The 19716-nt window shown below is 36.3% G+C and overlaps 1 pseudogene; it reads left to right on the forward strand.

The window, feature by feature from the left end:
- The first annotated feature begins 15521 nt into the window (after positions 1-15521).
- LOC149840200 (putative sugar phosphate/phosphate translocator At1g12500 pseudogene) lies at positions 15522-16608 on the forward strand (annotated as a pseudogene).
- Positions 16609-19716: the final 3108 nt, after the last annotated feature.

The following is a 19716-nucleotide window of genomic DNA, read 5'->3' on the forward strand; positions in this document are numbered from 1 at the left end:
TTCAAAAGTACCATTTATTTCCTCCAGAAGGGCTTTCAAATTATTTGTCCATGCCCCAAAGGGGTTTGGTGTAGTGGGATGAGGCCTAGGCCGCTTTGCAGGCAGTTTAGGTTCGAATCCCTTGCCCAAGCTGAAGATGGTGACTCCCTGGGGTTAAGGGGTAATTTGTAAGTCCATGGAGTTTTCCGCTGCCAGGAGAGTGACCATAAGTGCGGCTGTCCCAGCCAGCATGGCTTGGTCTCTGATCCTGCGTGCCGTTCTGTGTAAATAAAAAAATAAAAATAAAATTTGTCCATGATGTTTTCCTCCTGAGGAGACTCCAATCAAAACCACAAATTTAAAGCTGATTTGTTGTAGATTCATCTTTTATTCCTTGTGTGAATAGTCTAGTCTTCCAGCACAAGATTTGACCATAAATCCTCTCTATAACCCTTGTTTGATGAGTGATTGTACGTTGCCACATTTTCAACAAAAAATGTGTGCTATGGTGGGAAACATGTCATGTGATCATCAATTGAGCAATTTTTTCTCATTAAGGTTAAGCGTTTTACCCTTCAGTTTTTTTACCGTAACGTTGGTGTCTTTGTGGTTTGCTGCTGTGTTCTGCGAGTAAAACGAAATGAGAAAAACCAAAAGAGAAGGGACTGACCATGGTCAAAGCATGTTGGTGGTGCATGTAAGCTATTTGAGGCCCAAGCGACAATCCTCTCAGCCTGATGCCGAGAGAGAGAGAGAGAGAGAGAGAGAGAGAGAGAGAGAGAGAGAGAGAGAGAGAGAGAGCACTTAATCCCGTTTGATGAGTGACGGCACTTCATGCATTTTCAACAAAAAATCCGTGATATGGTGGGAATCATGTCATGTGACCATCATTGAGCAATTTTTTTCACATTAAAGATAAGCTTTTATCTTTCAGTTTTTCACTATAAACATAGATTTCTCTGTGGTTTGCTGTTGTGATCGTGCGAGTAAAACCAACTTAAGGGAAATAAGTAAACCGAAATGAAGGGACTGAAGCATGTTGACGGCTGGACAACGGGCTATGAGATTCGCTGGTGGCCCGTGGCTCCACTTGAACGGATCGGGTTAGGCCTTGTTTTTTGGAAGAAAGCCCAACCTGAACCCAGATTAAACCTGATCCAACAAAATCTCAGGTCGGGTTGTGCCAGCATGCAGACTTAGGCCTGACCCGGTTGGTCAATGCATCAGCCTTGGTCAAGCTCGACCCATCAACAGCCCAGTCTACCCTGCCCAGTCTAGCAATTTGAGGTCCAAGCAATAATCGTCTCAGCCGGGTGCGGAGAGAGAGAAAAACTGGTGATTTATGTGTGAGAGTACATTGATTTATTTTCAGTATGAATGGTGCTAGGGCGGTCAGCAGGTTGGGTAAGGCATGGTTGACCCAAACCCACTCATATAACTAATAATCGGGTCACAAAAATAAAATCTGACGCCTACAAGATTAGAGACCTAGCCGTGCTGGCTCTGCCTTCCGTACATACGGTCGTTGTCCAAGTTGCGTAAAACTCCATGGGCTTACCCTTGCTTCTAGAGAGTCACCAAGCTTGGGCTTACGCAAAGGATAACGTTATTCCTTGTAGTATTTAGATTTCATAAAGTTTATACAGAAGAATGATCATACTTAATGACTAGTTTGATACATTTTCTTAAAAAACTAACAATTTTTGCTATTCTCTCGATGTTCAAAATCATACATTCCTAACCTTGTTAGGACTTTTTTACCCTTCATGATTGTCAATTGATGGGATATTGTGATAAAATTGTACCGCTCGTCGGCTAGTGCAAAGTCTCACTTAAATCGAGAATTGCATGTTTTCTTATAGAGACCTCATGAACTCACATAAATTTATTTGCGAACATTCGCTGAAACTAAAACCACTAAAATCGCAATTATCCCATGTATTCTTATATACTTCATGAATTCACATAAATATATTTTCTCACATCCGGTTACAATGAAATCACTAAAATCATAAATATCCTACATATTCACATATACTTCATGAATTCACATAAATATTTTTGTGAACCTCCACTTAAACTGAATGTCGCAATATTGTAAATATATGTAATAAATAATTGCAATTTTATTACATATATGAGAGTTTTCTTACTATTTACGGACTTTGCAAATCATATATAAAATCATTTTTGTACTTAGGGTTTCTTCATTTTGTTTGTGTCTGCAAAGATCTTTCATGTAGAACCCTCTATATTGTTTTCCACTTACAATGATTCCTGTGTAATTTAGCACTGCATTATGAGGAGGTTGCAACATTATCCTTGTCATCGACTTCTCCATCTTAAGGTTCAAAATGTGAGTTTTATACAAATAATATATATATATATATATATATATATATATATATATATTATTTGTTTTTCACTCTGATTTTTTTTCTTCTTTTTTTATAGATATAATAATTTAATAACCTCATGTATATTTTTTATTGGTAATTGCTATATATATTGTTTGTTTTTCACTCTGAAATTTTTTCTTTTCTTTTTGTAGATATAATAATTTAATAACCTCATGTATATTTTTGTTTGGTTATTGCTATGGATATTTTGTATATTTTTCTGGGTTGTCATTAACTTTCCTAGCCTTTGAATTTACCGTTTAGGGTTTACTATGTTTAGGTTCTTTTCATAAATATATATATATATTTGTTTTTGTTATAGATGATTTATGTTTGTTTTCTTTTCCTTTAGTTAATAATCGATGTTTGGGGCTTGAGTTTACTGTGCACAATCATTGAATAGGAGTTAAAAATTTATTGTTGGTAGATGATTTCCAGAGTAGTTGTTTGTAGTTATGTTAATTGAATGTATGAAGTGTATATGGATGATTTTTTCTCACATGTTATTTTCATTAGATGAATGATATACTGTGTGACTGGTGTAGACAATTAATGATGGACTCTGAAATGGTTAGAACATATTACTATAACACTGATTAACTTACTTGGTGATCTATAACTGTATTAAAAAAAAATAGTTATGTAAAATTTATGTCTTTGATGTCTCGTAAAATCAGATATGTGGAAGAGTCAATGATCCTCCAATACGGTTTTTGTCTGAACCTAGATACCCAACATATATGAATGGTTGTGTTAAACAATGATGGTGTGAAATCAATGTTATTTTGTAGTGACGTTTACGTAGTTACTCATAAAGATAAAGCAGAAGTAGAGAATGTGCATTTATCTCAGTCACCATGTATTGAGCTAAGTCCTTTGCCGATCATCCAACTTGTTACGACAATGAAGCCATACATGATACTTCAAGTACAAGGTTTTGATGATGAGCAAGTAGAATCAACTGCATTTCAGCTAAGGCTATGAAGAAATTGAAGAATTCGGTGAAGAATCCTTGAAGACTAGTGTGCAAATGTTTAATTCATTAAAAGTCTTAGATTCTTGTAAGAGCCTTACTTAGAGTGCATATTTAGGTTGCATTTCACCTTAAAAGTCTTTAGAAAAACTTTTCTAAAAGAAACTCTTTTGAAAATCTTTTTAGAAAACTCTTTTCTTAAATTTTCATGTTTATTAGTCGACCAATAGACTTATCAGTCGACTAATCCTTTCGCGCCATATTTTCTAAAAAGTCATTTTTGTCAAATTAGTCGACCGAAGGTTTTATCAGTCGACTAATGATTTTTCAGTCGACTGAACAGAACATGTGTATTCTGAAAAATTTAGCAGCAGTCGACTAATGCTTTTTATCAGTCGACCGAACAGAATGTTTGTTTTTCAGAAGTTTTTAGCAACAGTCGACTAAAAGGTTTTTCAGTCTACTGATGATATTATCAGTCGACTAACTTTTCTCCAGTCGACTAAGTTTCAAAAGTTCAGATTTTCAAACGGCTCGATTAACAGATCAGTCGACCGACGATAACTGTCAGTCTACTAATAACTAACTATTAGTCGACTAACTGATGTTTCAGTCGACTAATTTTGCCGTTTTCCTGAAACTTCAAAAAGGCGTGTCTTTTCGTTTTTCAAACATTTTGATCGTTCGAAATGGACCGTTTTGACACCCTTTCATACTCTCAACGTATGGAATCTTTTAACTATAAATATGAGTGCATTTTACACTAAAAAAAAACAACAACAATTCAATCGATTTGAATCTTGCTTTTCACTCTTATTCAGTCAAGTATTGATTTTCTCACTCACGTGATATTTTCACTTCAGTTTTTCACTCAAATCACTTTGGAAGATAGTGAATTCGTGAGTAGAGTGTTTCAACAACCTCAAAAGCCAATTGCATCTCATTTGCATTCAAAAGGAAGGCTCATAGGTTGTATTGTAAGTTGTTATTTTTTTTCTGTAAAAAGAAGGACTCCTTGGTGTAAAGGAGTTGTTTGCTTTCAGTGGGATTGTTACTGAAAGTGGGACCGGTTATGGTCTGTGTGATCTTGTAGTTTACAAGGTTGATAGTGGAAAATCTCAAGCGGGTTTTGCTTGGGGACTGGATGTAGGTCGGGTTTGACCGAACCAGGATAAAATCTTGTGTTCTTTGTGTGTTTGCTTTGAGATTTGCAAAATCCTTCAATATTCCGCAGAAAGTTTTAAAAGCACTATTCACCCCCCCTCTAGTGCTCGTTGCTTCGATCCTAGTGCACTTTTATTTGGTATCAGAGCACAGGTTTGCTATTACTTTGATTTGACCATCATCTAGCATGACAACTACAACATCTCAGCACAAAGAAGGAAGCTCCTATGTTCGTCCTCCTCTCTTTGATGAAACAAACTATGGATACTGGAAACTAAGAATGACAATATTCCTGCAATCCATGGATCTCGATATCTGGAGAGTTGTTTCAGAAAAGTACCAAACTCCATCAACTGATTTCAGCCGATGGACCGATGAAGAAAAGAAGACTGCTTCACTTAATGCCAAGGCAATGAATGCCTTATATTGTGGCGTTGACAAGGTAGAGTTCAATCGCATCTCTCAATGCTCTACAGCTAATAAAATCTGGCATACTTTTCTCTTAACACACGAAGGTACGTCAAAGGTAAAGGAATCTAAAATTGCTTCTTTAGTTCATAAATTTGAATTGTTCAAAATGAAGCAAAATGAATCTATATCGGACATGGTAACTAGAATGACCGATATAACTAACACTTTGAAATCCCTTGGAAAAGAATATTCACAAGTGGATTTAGTCAGAAAGATTCTAAGGTGTTTAACTCCTGAATGGGAGAGAAAAACCACTGCTATTGAAGAAGCAAATGATCTCAATACTCTCACTCTTGAAGACTTAGTTGGTAACCTAATGGCATATGAGGTCCAACTTCAAGACAGACAAGAAGAAGAGCCTAAAAAGAAGTCTCTTGCTTTTAAGGCTACTTCTGACTCAGAAGATTCTGAAGAAGATGAAGATGAAGATATTGCCCTCATCACAAGGCAATTCAGAAGATTCATCAAAAAGGGAAGATTTCAAAGAAAGGCAAAGAAAGCAGATTCTTTCATTCCCAATGAAGTAAAGTGCTTTAACTGCAAAAAAGCAGGACATATCAAGAAAGATTGTCCTCTTCTCAAATTCAAGCCCAAGGACCAATTCAAGAAGAAAAAGGCATTTCAAGCATGTTGGGATGATAGTGACTCCTCTTCCGATGAAGAATCAAATGACGAAGTCGCCAACATGTGTTTTGTAGCACAAGAAGATTCGGTAAGTCAATTTGACTATGATGAGTTATTTGAAGCATTTAATGATTTATATGTTAAATTTAAGAGTCTTAGTAGTAAAAATAAAGAGTTAAAAACTGAAAATTTAACTCTTGACTCTCAAAATAAAGTGTTACTTCAAGAAATAGAAGATCTCAAGAAGGAAAATTCTTGCCAAGCACTTGAGATAAAAGAAATTGGAGTTAGAACCAATCTCTTACAAAAAGAAATATATCTAGTCTTAAAGAAAAGTCAAATGATCTTCTTTCTATAGTGACCAAATTTACAAATGGTCAAGAGAATCTAGAAAAACTTCTTGGTTCTCAAAGATGCTCGGTTAATAAAACCGGATTGGGATATAGCTTCTTTGATACTCAAAATAGACCAAACTATGTGGTGAAAAATCAAAGACATTATTCTCAACCTTTTGTTCATAAAACTAAATTTTCTAGTTCTAATAGAAATGCATCTAGAAATGTTTATTCTAAATCCTTTTATAGAAAGAATACTTATTATCAAAGGAAACCAAAATCCAAATGGATATGGGTTCCTAAGACTAACTCTCATGGACCCGAAAATAGAAAGGGGTCAAATGCTCTGTTTTCTGATTTTGTTGTAGGTACACAACATAAGGAGCAAATGGATATTGGACAACGGTTGTTCCAAACATATGACTGGAAGGCCGGAGTTATTTTCCACCCTCCAAAATAAGGATGGAGGAACCGTCACATTTGGTGACAATAACAAGGGAAAAGTGATAGGTATTGGTAATATTGGTAATCCAAAATTTCCCTTGATAGAAAATGTTCTTTTAGTAGATGGTTTAATGCATAATTTAATATCTATTAGTCAATTATGTGATAAAGGTTTTCATGTTTCTTTTGAAAATGATTTATGCTTAATTTCTGATTTTCAATCTAAAAAGATCATTTTTAAAGGTAAAAGAAGAAACAATGTGTATGAACTATATCTAGATAAATTACCCTCTTTTAATGAAAAATGTCTTATTGTTTCAAATGAAATTCAATGGTTATGGCACAAGAGACTTGGACATGTTAATTTTAAAATTATTTCAAAATTATCCAAGAATGATCTTGTAAGAGGCCTACCTAGAATACCATATAAAAAGGATCACTTATGTGATGTTTGTCAAAGGGGTAAACAAATCAAGAGTTCTTTTAAAACTAAAGATATAGTTTCAACAAAACGTCCTCTTGAACTTTTACATTTAGATCTATTTGGACCATCTAGAATTCAAAATGGTAGCAAGTATGCTTTTGTTATAGTAGATGATTATTCTCGGTTTACATGGGTGATTTTTCTAAAAAGCAAAAATGATGCTTTTTCAGAATTTTCTAAACTTTGTAGAAAAATTACAAATGAAAAATCTACATCTATTATTAAAATTCGTAGTGATCATGGTGGTGAATTTGAAAATGAATCTTTTCTAAAGTTTTGTGATTTACATGGTATCTCTCACAACTTTGCTTTTCCTAGAGCGGCTCCACAAAATGGAGTTGTTGAAAAAAAAATAGAACTTTGCAAGAATGTGCTAGAACCATGCTTCAAGATAAAAATTTACCAAAATATTTTTGGGCTGAAGCAATTAATACAACATGTTATGTCTTAAATCGTGTTCTTATTCGACCAATTTTACATAAAACATGTTTTGAATTGTATTATGATCGTATACCAAAGATCTCATATTTCAAAATTTTTGGTAGTAAATGTTTCTTGTTAAATACCAAAGATAATCTTGATAAGTTTGATTCAAAATCAGATGAATCAATATTTCTTGGATATTCTTCTAGAAGTAAAGCATATCGTATTTTCAATAAAAGAACATCTTGTATTGAAGAATCTCTACATGTTGCATTTGATGAGAATTGTGAGCAGGTTATTCCTCTAAGCGAAGAAGAAGAAGCAATACTTCAAGAAGAACCCTTGATAGAGAGTACTTCTCAAGAAAATATTCCTCTTCAACCGGTTTGGAAAGAAGTTCTTAATCATCCACATGAACAAGTTATTGGTGAAATAAAGAGTGGTGTCCAAACTAGAAGGCAGTTAGAAAAATATATTGCAAATGTTGCTTTCATATCTAAATTAGAACCAAAGAATATCAATGAGGCATGTGATGAAGAATTTTGGCTTTTAGCCATGTCTGAAGAACTTAACCAATTTACTAGGAATGATATTTGGGATCTAGTTGATAGACCAAAGGATCATCCAGTAATTGGAACAAGATGGGTCTTCCGAAATAAGCTGGATGAAAATGATGAAGTCATTCGTAACAAAGCAAGGCTAGTGACACAAGGCTATAATCAAGAAGAAGGCATAAATTTTGATGAAACCTATGCACCAGTGGCTCGATTAGAGTCAATTCGTATGATGCTTGCTTTTGCTAGTTACATGAACTTCAAGTTATATCAAATTGATGTTAAGAGTGCATTTTTAAATGGACACATCAATGAAGAAGTTTATATAGAGCAACCTCCAGGCTTTGAAAATGAGAAATATCCAGAAAAGGTCTACAAATTGAAAAGAGCTCTGTATGGACTCAAACAAGCACCAAGAGCGTGGTATGAAAGACTACAAAATTTTCTAGAACAATCTGGTTTTTCCATTGGTCGGGTAGACTCCACTTTATTTATTAAACATTTTAATTCAGATATTCTTATTGTGCAAATTTATGTTGATGACATAATATTTGGTTCTACTAATGATTCTCTTTGTAAAGAATTTGCTAAGGCTATGCAGGAAGAGTTTGAAATGAGCTTGATGGGCGAATTAAACTACTTCCTTGGACTTCAAATAAAGCAAACTGAAGAAGGAATCTTCATCAATCAGGGTAAGTATACAAAAGAACTTCTCAAGAGATTTGGGATAGACTCATCGAAATCAAGAAGGAATCCTATGAGTACAACTACTTCTCTTGATAAAGATGAAAATGGTAAAAGTGTAGATACTAAGCTCTACAGAGGTATGATCGGATCTCTATTATACTTAACTGCTAGTCGACCTGATATTATGTTTAGTGTTTGTATGTGTGCAAGATTTCAAGCTAATCCAAAGGAATCTCATTTAACTGCAGTAAAACAAATTCTTCATTATTTGAAAGATACTTCATATTTCGGTTTGTTTTACCCAAAATCATCTTCCTTTGATTTAGTTTCATATAGTGATGCAGATTTTGCAGGAAGTAAATCTGATCGCAAGAGTACTAGTGGAACTTGTCATTTCTTGGGAAATTCCTTAGTCTCTTGGTTTAGTAAAAAGCAAAATTCAGTATCACTCTCAACAACTGAAGCTGAATATATAGCGGCTAGTTTAGCATGTTCACAAGTACTTTGGATGAAACAGACATTAAAAGATTTTGGTTTAAACTACTCCACAACAACTATTTATTGTGATAACACTAGTGCTATAAATCTTTCGAAAAATCCTATTCAGCACTCAAGAACTAAGCATATTGAAGTTAAACATTATTTTTTAAGAGATCATGTGTTAAAAGGAGATATTTCGTTAAATTTTATTTCCACTAAAGAACAACATGCCGATATCTTCACTAAACCTCTTAAAAATGAAGATTTTATGAGCATTAGGAGAGAACTAGGTATTTGCTCGTTTTTGGATTTATAAAAATGCTGTTTTTTTTTTAACAAAATCTCAAAATCGCACTATATTAGTCGACCGATAAAATTCTAGTCGACTGGTGTTTTTATATTTTGGAATGTATCGCATCATATTAGTCGACCGATATAGTTCTAGTCGACTGATGATATTTTTTAAAATAAGTCACACTTTTTTTTAAGTCGACCGATAAAGTTTTAGTCGACTAAATTTTTTAAAAAAATTTAAGTGAAGGGACCCGACACCCCTTGGATTTGTTTTAAAACCCATTTTTTTTTTTAAAAGAGGCATCGTTTCACTTCGTACATTTTCGTTTAAAAAAAAAAAAACGAAACCCTTTAAACCAAAAACCCCTCTTTCTCTTTTGCCTCTCTCTCTCTCTTCCGAAAAACCCTCGGAGTACCGTTCGACTCCATCATCGCCGGGATTTTCTTACCGTAACAGGGAGACGCCGGAATCTTCTGGCCGTGATATTGAAACGCCGGAATCCTCTTGCAGTGACTGGCGCATCTTCAAAACACGCCGGAACTCTCTTGCCGTGTTTTAAAATAGAGATACGAGTTAAAAGTCTATTTTGCTTATGCTATTTTTGCCCTTACTCTTTTTGATTCTGACAAAGGAAGAGAAAAAGATAAAGATAGCATTACATTGAAATTGCAGGAGATCTTGAGAAAAAGATGATAGCAATTACATTACAGGAGATCTTGCATGAGAAATGCAAAATTAAGAGAAAAAGAAAGCTTTGAATGAATGTATTTCTAAATACATGAAGAAATGATGAATGAAAATGCAAACCAATCAATATGTGATATATGTGCTTTAAATGTGCTAACTTTTAATGTTTTGTAGCATATTGATAGGGGGAGTAAAATCTCCATCTATGCATCTAAATGCTTCATCTTTGATTAAGTTTGTCATCATCAAAAAGGGGGAGATTGTTACGACAATGAAGCCATACATGATACTTCAAGTACAAGGTTTTGATGATGAGCAAGTAGAATCAACTGCATTTCAGCTAAGGCTATGAAGAAATTGAAGAATTCGGTGAAGAATCCTTGAAGACTAGTGTGCAAATGTTTAATTCATTAAAAGTCTTAGATTCTTGTAAGAGCCTTACTTAGAGTACATATTTAGGTTGCATTTCACCTTAAAAGTCTTTAGAAAAACTTTTCTAAAAGAAACTCTTTTGAAAATCTTTTTAGAAAACTCTTTTCTTAAATTTTCATGTTTATTAGTCGACCAATAGACTTATCAGTCGACTAATCCTTTCGCGCCATATTTTCTAAAAAGTCATTTTTGTCAAATTAGTCGACCGAAGGTTTTATCAGTCGACTGGACAGAATGTATGTTTTCTGGAAAATTAGCAGCAGTCGGCTAATGATTTTTCAGTCGACTGAACAGAACATGTGTATTCTGAAAAATTTAGCAGCAGTCGACTAATGCTTTTTATCAGTCGACCGAACAGAATGTTTGTTTTTCAGAAGTTTTTAGCAGCAGTCGACTAAAAGGTTTTTCAGTCTACTGATGATATTATCAGTCGACTAACTTTTCTCCAGTCGACTAAGTTTCAAAAGTTCAGATTTTCAAACGGCTCGATTAACAGATCAGTCGACCGACGATAACTGTCAGTCTACTAATAACTAACTATTAGTCGACTAACTGATGTTTCAGTCGACTAATTTTGCCGTTTTCCTGAAACTTCAAAAAGGCGTGTCTTTTCGTTTTTCAAACATTTTGATCGTTCGAAATGGACCGTTTTGACACCCTTTCATACTCTCAACGTATGGAATCTTTTAACTATAAATATGAGTGCATTTTACACTAAAAAAAAAAACAACAACAATTCAATCGATTTGAATCTTGCTTTTCACTCTTATTCAGTCAAGTATTGATTTTCTCACTTACGTGATATTTTCACTTCAGTTTTTCACTCAAATCACTTTGAGAGATAGTGAATTCGTGAGTAGAGTGTTTCAACAACCTCAAAAGCCAATTGCATCTCATTTGCATTCAAAAGGAAGGCTCATAGGTTGTATTGTAAGTTGTTATTTCTTTTCTGTAAAAAGAAGGACTCCTTGGTGTAAAGGAGTTGTTTGCTTTCAGTGGGATTGCTACTGAAAGTGGGACCGGTTATGGTCTGTGTGATCTTGTAGTTTACAAGGTTGATAGTGGAAAATCTCAAGCGGGTTTTGCTTGGGGACTGGATGTAGGTCGGGTTTGACCGAACCAGGATAAAATCTTGTGTTCTTTGTGTGTTTGCTTTGAGATTTGCAAAATCCTTCAATATTTCGCAGAAAGTTTTAAAAGCAGTATTCACCCCCCTTTAGTGCTCGTTGCCTCGATCCTAGTGCACTTTCATAACTGTCCCAAACAATGAATGTTATTGATATTTTACATGATCAAATGATCACTACAAATGATGTAGAACCACGTGGGCAAACCAGTGTCAGTGATCTTCATCATAGTAATTTGAATGACATGCAGCTTTCTCGAACATACGACAAAGTTAGATACAAGTTATAATTTTGATGTAATTTATGATTGAGATGTAGGTATGATCACGAATATGATATATTAATGGTTAATCTTGAATGTTGGAAATACGTGAATGTTTCATGTATGAAATCAAATAAAGTGATTGATACGATGAATTTTGATCTAATTTATGCAATTGAATATTTAATTAACAGTAACAACGATCATGTTGACAATGAAGAATCAAATGATATCAATGATGAATATACCATGTTGATAGGAGAGGATGAAGAGAGTGGTGATATGGTAGGTGAAAATGATGCACCAATGACATTTGAGAAGTCGAGCCCTTAGTATGCTCTATAATTATATGAACATTTATTGAGGATTATAACTCGTTTATGTTTTTATACTAATGAGATGTTGTTGAATATATTCTTGTTTAATGGATTCTCATACAATGAAGAGTAATTGAAAATCATTAAAGTAAAAACATCTCATTTGTATGACCAATTGCATAATAAAAATCTTATTAATTATGAACAATTTCAGTGGCTAACAACAAACTCAAACAATCAAGAAATCACTTTCGATAAAAGGTTTAATGATCGCCAGTATTGCTACAAGTTTTTTGAAAGATCATGCAATCAAAATTAACTATAAAGCAAAATTCTTAAAGAGATGCAATAACAAAGTCACTATCGTATGCACGGGAAATAACTCACAAATAACAATTAATTGCCCCCGAAAGATCGATTGCACAAATGTACGCAAAGTAAGATCTTTTTGAGTGAAGATGTATCAAAGTGAGCATACATGTAATAAACTACCAAGAAACCTTATAATAGATAAAGTACCTTCCAAGTGAATTTCATGTATTATTCACAAACATATACATGGTAACCCGAAGATAATTACAAGAAAAATCATGAATGGCATCAGTCGTGAGGAAGATGTGAATGTTACTTACAAACAAGCATGACGTAGACGGGAATAGACTAAGGAGACACTATATGGTTTGTTTGAAGAGTCTTTCAAGATGATTTTTGCTTATTTATATCATCTGATGAAGTCTAACCGAGGATCACTAGGGTACACTCAGATCGATCAAAAAGATCGATTTCAGTACCTGTTTGTATCCTTCCATTAAAGCATCGATAGGTTTTTGAAAGGATGCCCTCTACTTATAGTAGATGACACATTCTTAAAAGGAATATATGCAGGTATATTGTTGTCAACTTGTAATATTGATTATTGTGGTAAAATATTTCTAGTAGCATTTGCAGTTGTTGATAAGAATTTCAATGAGTCATTGACATAGTTTTTAGAGCATCTCAAGCACAAATTGATATACTTTGATGAGTTTAGAGAGTGTAAAGTATTGACAATTATTTCAGATAAGCATAACGGTTTAAAATATGTTGTCTTCCACACATGGCGTACATGTCATGTTAAATTTTATATGAAGCATTGGATAAAGAACTTTTCGAAAAAATTTGGTTCACCACTCAATGCACTTTGGTAGAGTGTAACTCGGGTAGTAAGGAGAAAATAATGCATTTATTTTTTTTCAAAAATTTGACGTACAAAACAAAGATGCATACAATTATCTTGCCACTGATGTGGAATCAAAATATTGGAATAACAATTATTTTTCAGCGAAAAGATACATGTACTTAACATTTAATATAGTCGAGAGCTTCAATTCATGGATTCTCACCATACATGACAAGCTCCTAGACAATGACATTTTTGGCTTGAGATGTGGCACCCTATCTATTCACTTGTAAACAGTAAGTCATGTTTACAAATGATTAGGGTGATCCAATTCATAATTTTTCGTTGACTTTTGTTGTTATGCTCCAACACTAGAAGATGATATGGGTGTGGACCCCTTTGACACAATCTTCACAATATCCTTCAAAATTTTCTACAATAACAAGATAAAAAATATTGAAAAAATATTGCAAAAAACAAATAAACTATTTGGGAGGATGAGTAAGTTCCCTAATTAAACAATGTTCTAATGATATGCTTATAATAATACAAGTTACACAACGTATAAAACAAACAAAGAATCGAAGGTAAGCAAGTTGGGGACCACTGGTCGGGGAATACTAGTTGATTCAGCTGTTAAAGATGCCATTAAAGATGTGCTTATTGAAAAAACACGTCGTCGATGGTTCAACCATGATGAAGTGCCGCCTATAAATAGTTGCCGAAACAAAATGATGAAGGAAAACAGGTGGGAGATCACAAAAAACCCTAATTTATGCGAAAATAGCTCTGAGGTATAGACAATGAGTTTATATATGATTCACGAACTCTGCAAAAAATAAGAAAAGTCATATATATATATATATATATATATCATAAATTCATAAATATTTAATTACGCTATTTGTAATGTTGCGACATTCAATTTAAGTTGAGGTGTAGGTTCACACATATGTTTATGTGAATTCGTGAAGTATATACGACTAATTAAGATATTTATGATTTTAGTTTAATTGGAGGTTCACACATATGTTTATGCGAATTCTTGAAGTACATACAAATAAGTAGGATATTTGTGACTTTAGTGGTTTCAGGAGGTATACAAATATATTTATGCGAACTATATGAGACTAAATATGATATTTGCAATTTTAGTGGTTTTAGTTCAACAAGACGTGCACAAATATGTTTATGCAAACTTATGATGTATATGTAAATAAGTAGGATACTTGCGATTATAGTGGTTTCAGTCTAACCGAAGGTGCGTAAATATATTTATGCAAACTTGTGAAGTATATGTGACTAAGTAGGATATTTACGATTTTAATGGTTTAAGTTTCACCGAATTTATAACAAATATATTTATTCTAGTTCATGAGGTTTGCAAATGAAAATGTGCGATTTGAGAATTAAGTGGGATTTTGCATTAATCGATGAGCGATGCAATTTTATGGCAATAACCCATCAATTTATAATTGTGAAGGGTAAAAAAGTTGTAGAAAGGCAGGGTGTATAGGATTTTGAACATAGAAAGAATAATAAAAATTGTAAGGTTTTTAAAAAAATATGTCAAATTAGTACGATTATTTTCTCACGTTTTATAAGTTATTTACTTATATTCTCACCTACCAGCAATATATACCAAACACTTTGACATCCTTAAATGGTGAGAAACATGTGACCGTCAATTGAGCAAAATTTTTTATCATTAAGCTTTTTGCCCTTGAGTTTTTTATCATAACAATGCTCCCTTTTTTATTTACTGCAGGATGGTTGTTGATGTGACCAGGTGAGTAAACCAACATTATGGAAATGTGTAAAAATGAAAAAACAAACCCGATCATGGTCAAAAGCATGTTGGAGGTGCACGCGAGCTACTTGAGGCTTCAGCCTTTGGTGTTTTGGTTTTCCCAAACAATCCCACCAAATCCAAACAGGGCATAAATTACACTTAACAATTTACAACATGATAATAATCTGAAAAATAAAACTTTCATTGGCATGTTTGGAAGTACATACTCTTACTTCGACAGGATTCTTTGGCTAAATGACCAAGAATCTAGTGACCTGCTTTCATCAAAGGGCTGTTCTTTGCTGTTCCCTCCACGTCTAATCCTCAGCCGTTCGATAAGATCTCATTTCTCTCTCTTTCCAACCCATCTTTCCAGATCCACTCTGAGCACCTCTCTCTCAGACTGTTACTCATTTTTCCAGATCTACTCTAACCACTGCTCTCTCTCTGAGTTCCGGTGAGGGTTGATGGCAGAGGGGCACGCGCAGCAGACATGGAAGACGAGGAGGGGGAGCAACCCGAAGCTGGAAAGCCAGGCGGTGATCGACATTCCACCGACGCCCACCGGCGATGTTAAGTACGGCTTCCCCGGCCCGTCGCAGAACGTGGTGACGGCCCTCACCGTCGCCTCCTGGTACCTCTCCAACATCGGCGTCCTCCTCCTCAACAAGTACCTCCTAAGCTTCTACGGCTACCGTTACCCCATCTTCCTCACCATGCTCCACATGTGCGCCTGCGCGCTCTACAGCCTCCTCGCCATCCACGGCCTCGACCTCGTCCCCCTCCAACCCATCCTCTCCCGCGCCCAGTTGCTCAAGATCCTCGCCCTCTCCGCCATCTTCTGCTTCAGCGTCGTATGCGGCAACACCTCCCTCCGCTACCTCCCCGTCTCCTTCAACCAGGCCGTCGGCGCCACCACCCCTTTCTTCACCGCCGTCTTCGCTTTCCTCATCACCTGCAAGCGCGAGACCGCGCCCGTCTATCTCGCCCTCCTCCCCGTCGTCCTCGGCATCGTCCTCGCCAGCAACAGCGAGCCCCTCTTCCACCTCTTCGGGTTCGTTGTCTGCCTCGGCTCAACCGGCGGCCGCGCCCTCAAATCCGTCGTTCAGGGCATCCTCCTCACCTCCGAGGCCGAGCGCCTCAACTCCATGAACCTCCTCATGTACATGGCCCCTATGGCTGCTCTTCTCCTCCTCCCCGTGACCCTCCTCGTCGAGGGAAACGTCGCCCTGCTCACCGTCGAGAAGGCCCTGCGGGAGCCCTTCCTCCTCCTCCTCTTGTTGGGCAACATGACCATCGCCTACCTTGTCAACCTGACTAACTTCTTGGTGACCAAGCACACCAGCGCCCTCACCCTGCAGGTGCTGGGCAATGCCAAGGCCGCTGTCGCAGTAGTGGTCTCCGTTCTCATCTTCAGGAATCCCGTCACGGTGATGGGGATGACGGGGTTTGCGGTTACCATAATGGGGGTGGTCCTTTACAGCGAAGCTAAGAAGAGATCATCCAAGGTTCAGCATTAGCAATGTTGTGATACGGTAATAATGTATTAGCGGATGGATATTGGATAGGGGAAGACTGAAACTGATGATTTCGTGTACAGAATTCGAAGGAGAATGTGAAAAATCATTCTTTTTTTTGGAGCGGTGGGTACCCTTCCGAGTCTTGATTATGATGATGGGTTTTGTTCTTCTCTTCTTATTTTTTCTTATTATTGGGATTATTGATTTGAGAAATGTAAGCGAACCCATATCTGTAATTTTCCGGCTAGTATGTGGCCGGCATCTCGGTCGAGCTGACTGAATTGTTGGCTTTTTCTCCTTTTTAGTTTTCTGTTTAGGTTATCCGACCTTCCCCTGGTTGTGGGTGGGGGATTGATTGATGCTCGGATCTTTAATTTGTAATCATCCATTGCTTTCGAACTTATACATTCTATTGCTATTGCTTTTGCTGTCCATGAACAAACATGAATGCTTTGGTTGGTACTTTTTTTTTAAAACTTCTTGTCCACGAACAACCATGAATGCTTTCTCTTTCCATGATTATGAACACCTTACAGCTCTTTTGATTCTCTCTCTCTTTACGGTTTTACAGATTGTCTTCTTCCTCACCAGTCACCACCCCCTTCCTTTTTCTGTTGAGGGCGAAGTTGGGAGTTGCTCTTCTTTAAGATTAAACTGCCATATTATTCAACAATGTGCATTTACGGGATTTATTAGGCAAACTTAAGAGTAGAATGTAGATAACCGTGTTAGGCAAACTTAAGAATAGAATGTCGATAACCGTCTCTTGTCCGAATTGCGTGAAAATCGGCTTCATGGGAATGAGGATCCTCAAGCTTCCTTGCTGTACATACAGAATCTAATTTTAGCTATTCAGGATACTGTCAAGCTCCCTTTCCTTTCTGATAGTCGCAGTTACTGGTCTCATGTTGGAGGTAAAACGACACGGAAATGGAAGTATTAGTGATTTTCCTTTTCATATTTTGTTTGTATCTGTAAACCGAGGACATGATCCGCGCAAGATTTGACCATAAATCCTGTCTATAGCCTCTCACTCACCTAGTTCATTGGCCTAAAACCCTAGTTCTCCTTGCCATTGTTTTTGTATGTTTATTTTTATTCAAGACAACTCGCTTTCAGCCTGCAGTACTGTCAATGTAAAACTTCGAGGGCTTAACACGCTCGACCCTATGAAGTCGCCAGGCTTCATCTCACGCAAGAGGTGATGCCCATGTGATTTGAACCTAGCCTGCCCGTCAAACGGTCTAGGCCCATCCCACTACGCCAAACCCCTTGGTCTACCGCTTGCCATTGCTGTTAAAATGGGTGAATCGAAAAAAAAAACCTTGTTTGCCAATCGGTACTCTTTCACTATTGGATGACACGTGTCATTAAAAGATTAAAAAGTATTTAAAAAAATATTAAATATTTTAACCATCTAAAAAATATTTAAAAACTTGAGTTGAAATGACAGGTGAATTGCGCCCCTTTGAATCATCTAAGGATCCATTAGGTCTAGCTGATTCAGACTGATTTTGAAAACATTGCCCCTTGCCACCATTGAGTATACCCAGCATTTCAGAGTATTATCATCTACCAATAGTCATGTTTTAAACCAGTGCCTCTTGTTTTTTCTGCTAATCTGTTTTTGCTTTCTTGTCCAGTCTAGCAGTTGTAAGTGCTGCAGCATTCATGTAAACGACAATCCATGGGTATATGGCTCTTCGGTTCACTGATGTACCTTCGAGTCCAGGGATGCGAAAACTTCGCTAAGATTACGCTAAAGAAAACTGGGAATTCAATTGAATATATGAAAATAGTAGTAATAGGAAAAATCAATAAGTAAAAAAAGGAAAAAGGTTTAGGGTTTTGAAGAAAGAAATGGGATCATAATCAATCTAAACTCTTTCTGAGGTCCCCTCTTGAATTTATAAAAGGATCCATAAAAGTTTAAAAAACGAACATGCATTAAATAATTATTAAACAATTATGTTTAGAAAGGAAAAATCGAAGATGAAGGGTTCTCGACTCTTCTCAAAACCGAAACCCTAAAACCCCTTCGCCCTTTCCAGCAATCTTCTTCTTTTTTCGGCGACGAGTTTTTTCTGCCGGAGAGCCCAGACTGGCACCGATTTTCAGTCTCCGGTGGCGGGGACGGTTCTCACCCACAACAGGAAGAGGGAGATTAAGTCCTTTCCGGTGTTAGTGTTGAACACAATGGGTTTTTCCAGCTAGACAAATTTCCGGCTATCTCAGTCTGCGACAATTTAAGTGAGGGATAAGACCACCCCTGACACACCGGAGGCGGCTCTACGCCTGTCCCTCTTCTCTGATTTCTTTCTCTCTCTGGAGGGTTTTTCCCTCTCCCTATTTCTCAAGACAGTGGACCTTCTTACCAAAACGGTGAAGTTCCCGTCCGTGTCGCTGTTTGGAGTTTTATCTGTCAAAGCTACAGTGTTCGACGGCTTCCAGTGACCCTGAATCTCTCTTTCTCTCTCTCTCTCTCTCTCTCTATATATATATATATATATATATATATATATATATATATATATATATATATATATATATATATCTCGAGAGGGTGGTGTATGTTCTCCCCCAATGATTCACTGAATCCCACGTCTGTGTTGGGGGGGTGAATGAGCGCCACATATTTATGCACATGTGGCTCGTATTCCCGTGTATGATGACATAACTTTGCATCAAACTCTAGTGCTGTTGCAAAGACTTAATCACCCTTACTTGCTTTTCTTGCCCTGAAATGATGGTTCGAGGAAATGACAAAAATATCTTTCATTCAAAAGTTGTGAAACTACGGTTTCAGAAAAGGACAAAAAAGTCTTCCATCCAGAAAGTTTGATGTTAACTATTTAAGCTGTAGACGTTCTCTATTCATTAAACTCTTGTGCCATCTGCTGTAACAGTAGCTCCCATTGTCAACGCAAGCTTTGCCTTCGTCTCCAGTCAAGGTTTCCGCCTTGTTTTGTATCATGTTTTACAACACATTGTCGCCTTCTCGTGCCTGCGTTGTGTTACAAAACATTCTCGTGTCTTCTTTTCATTTTCGTTGTCGTTAGACATTATGGAAGAAATCAATGATGCACAAACATTCCAACCAGTGCCATT

This window comes from Nuphar pumila, chromosome 4 (assembly GCF_984573655.1).
Source record: "Nuphar pumila chromosome 4, dmNupPumi1.hap1.1, whole genome shotgun sequence".
NCBI classification, from domain to species: domain Eukaryota; kingdom Viridiplantae; phylum Streptophyta; class Magnoliopsida; order Nymphaeales; family Nymphaeaceae; genus Nuphar; species Nuphar pumila.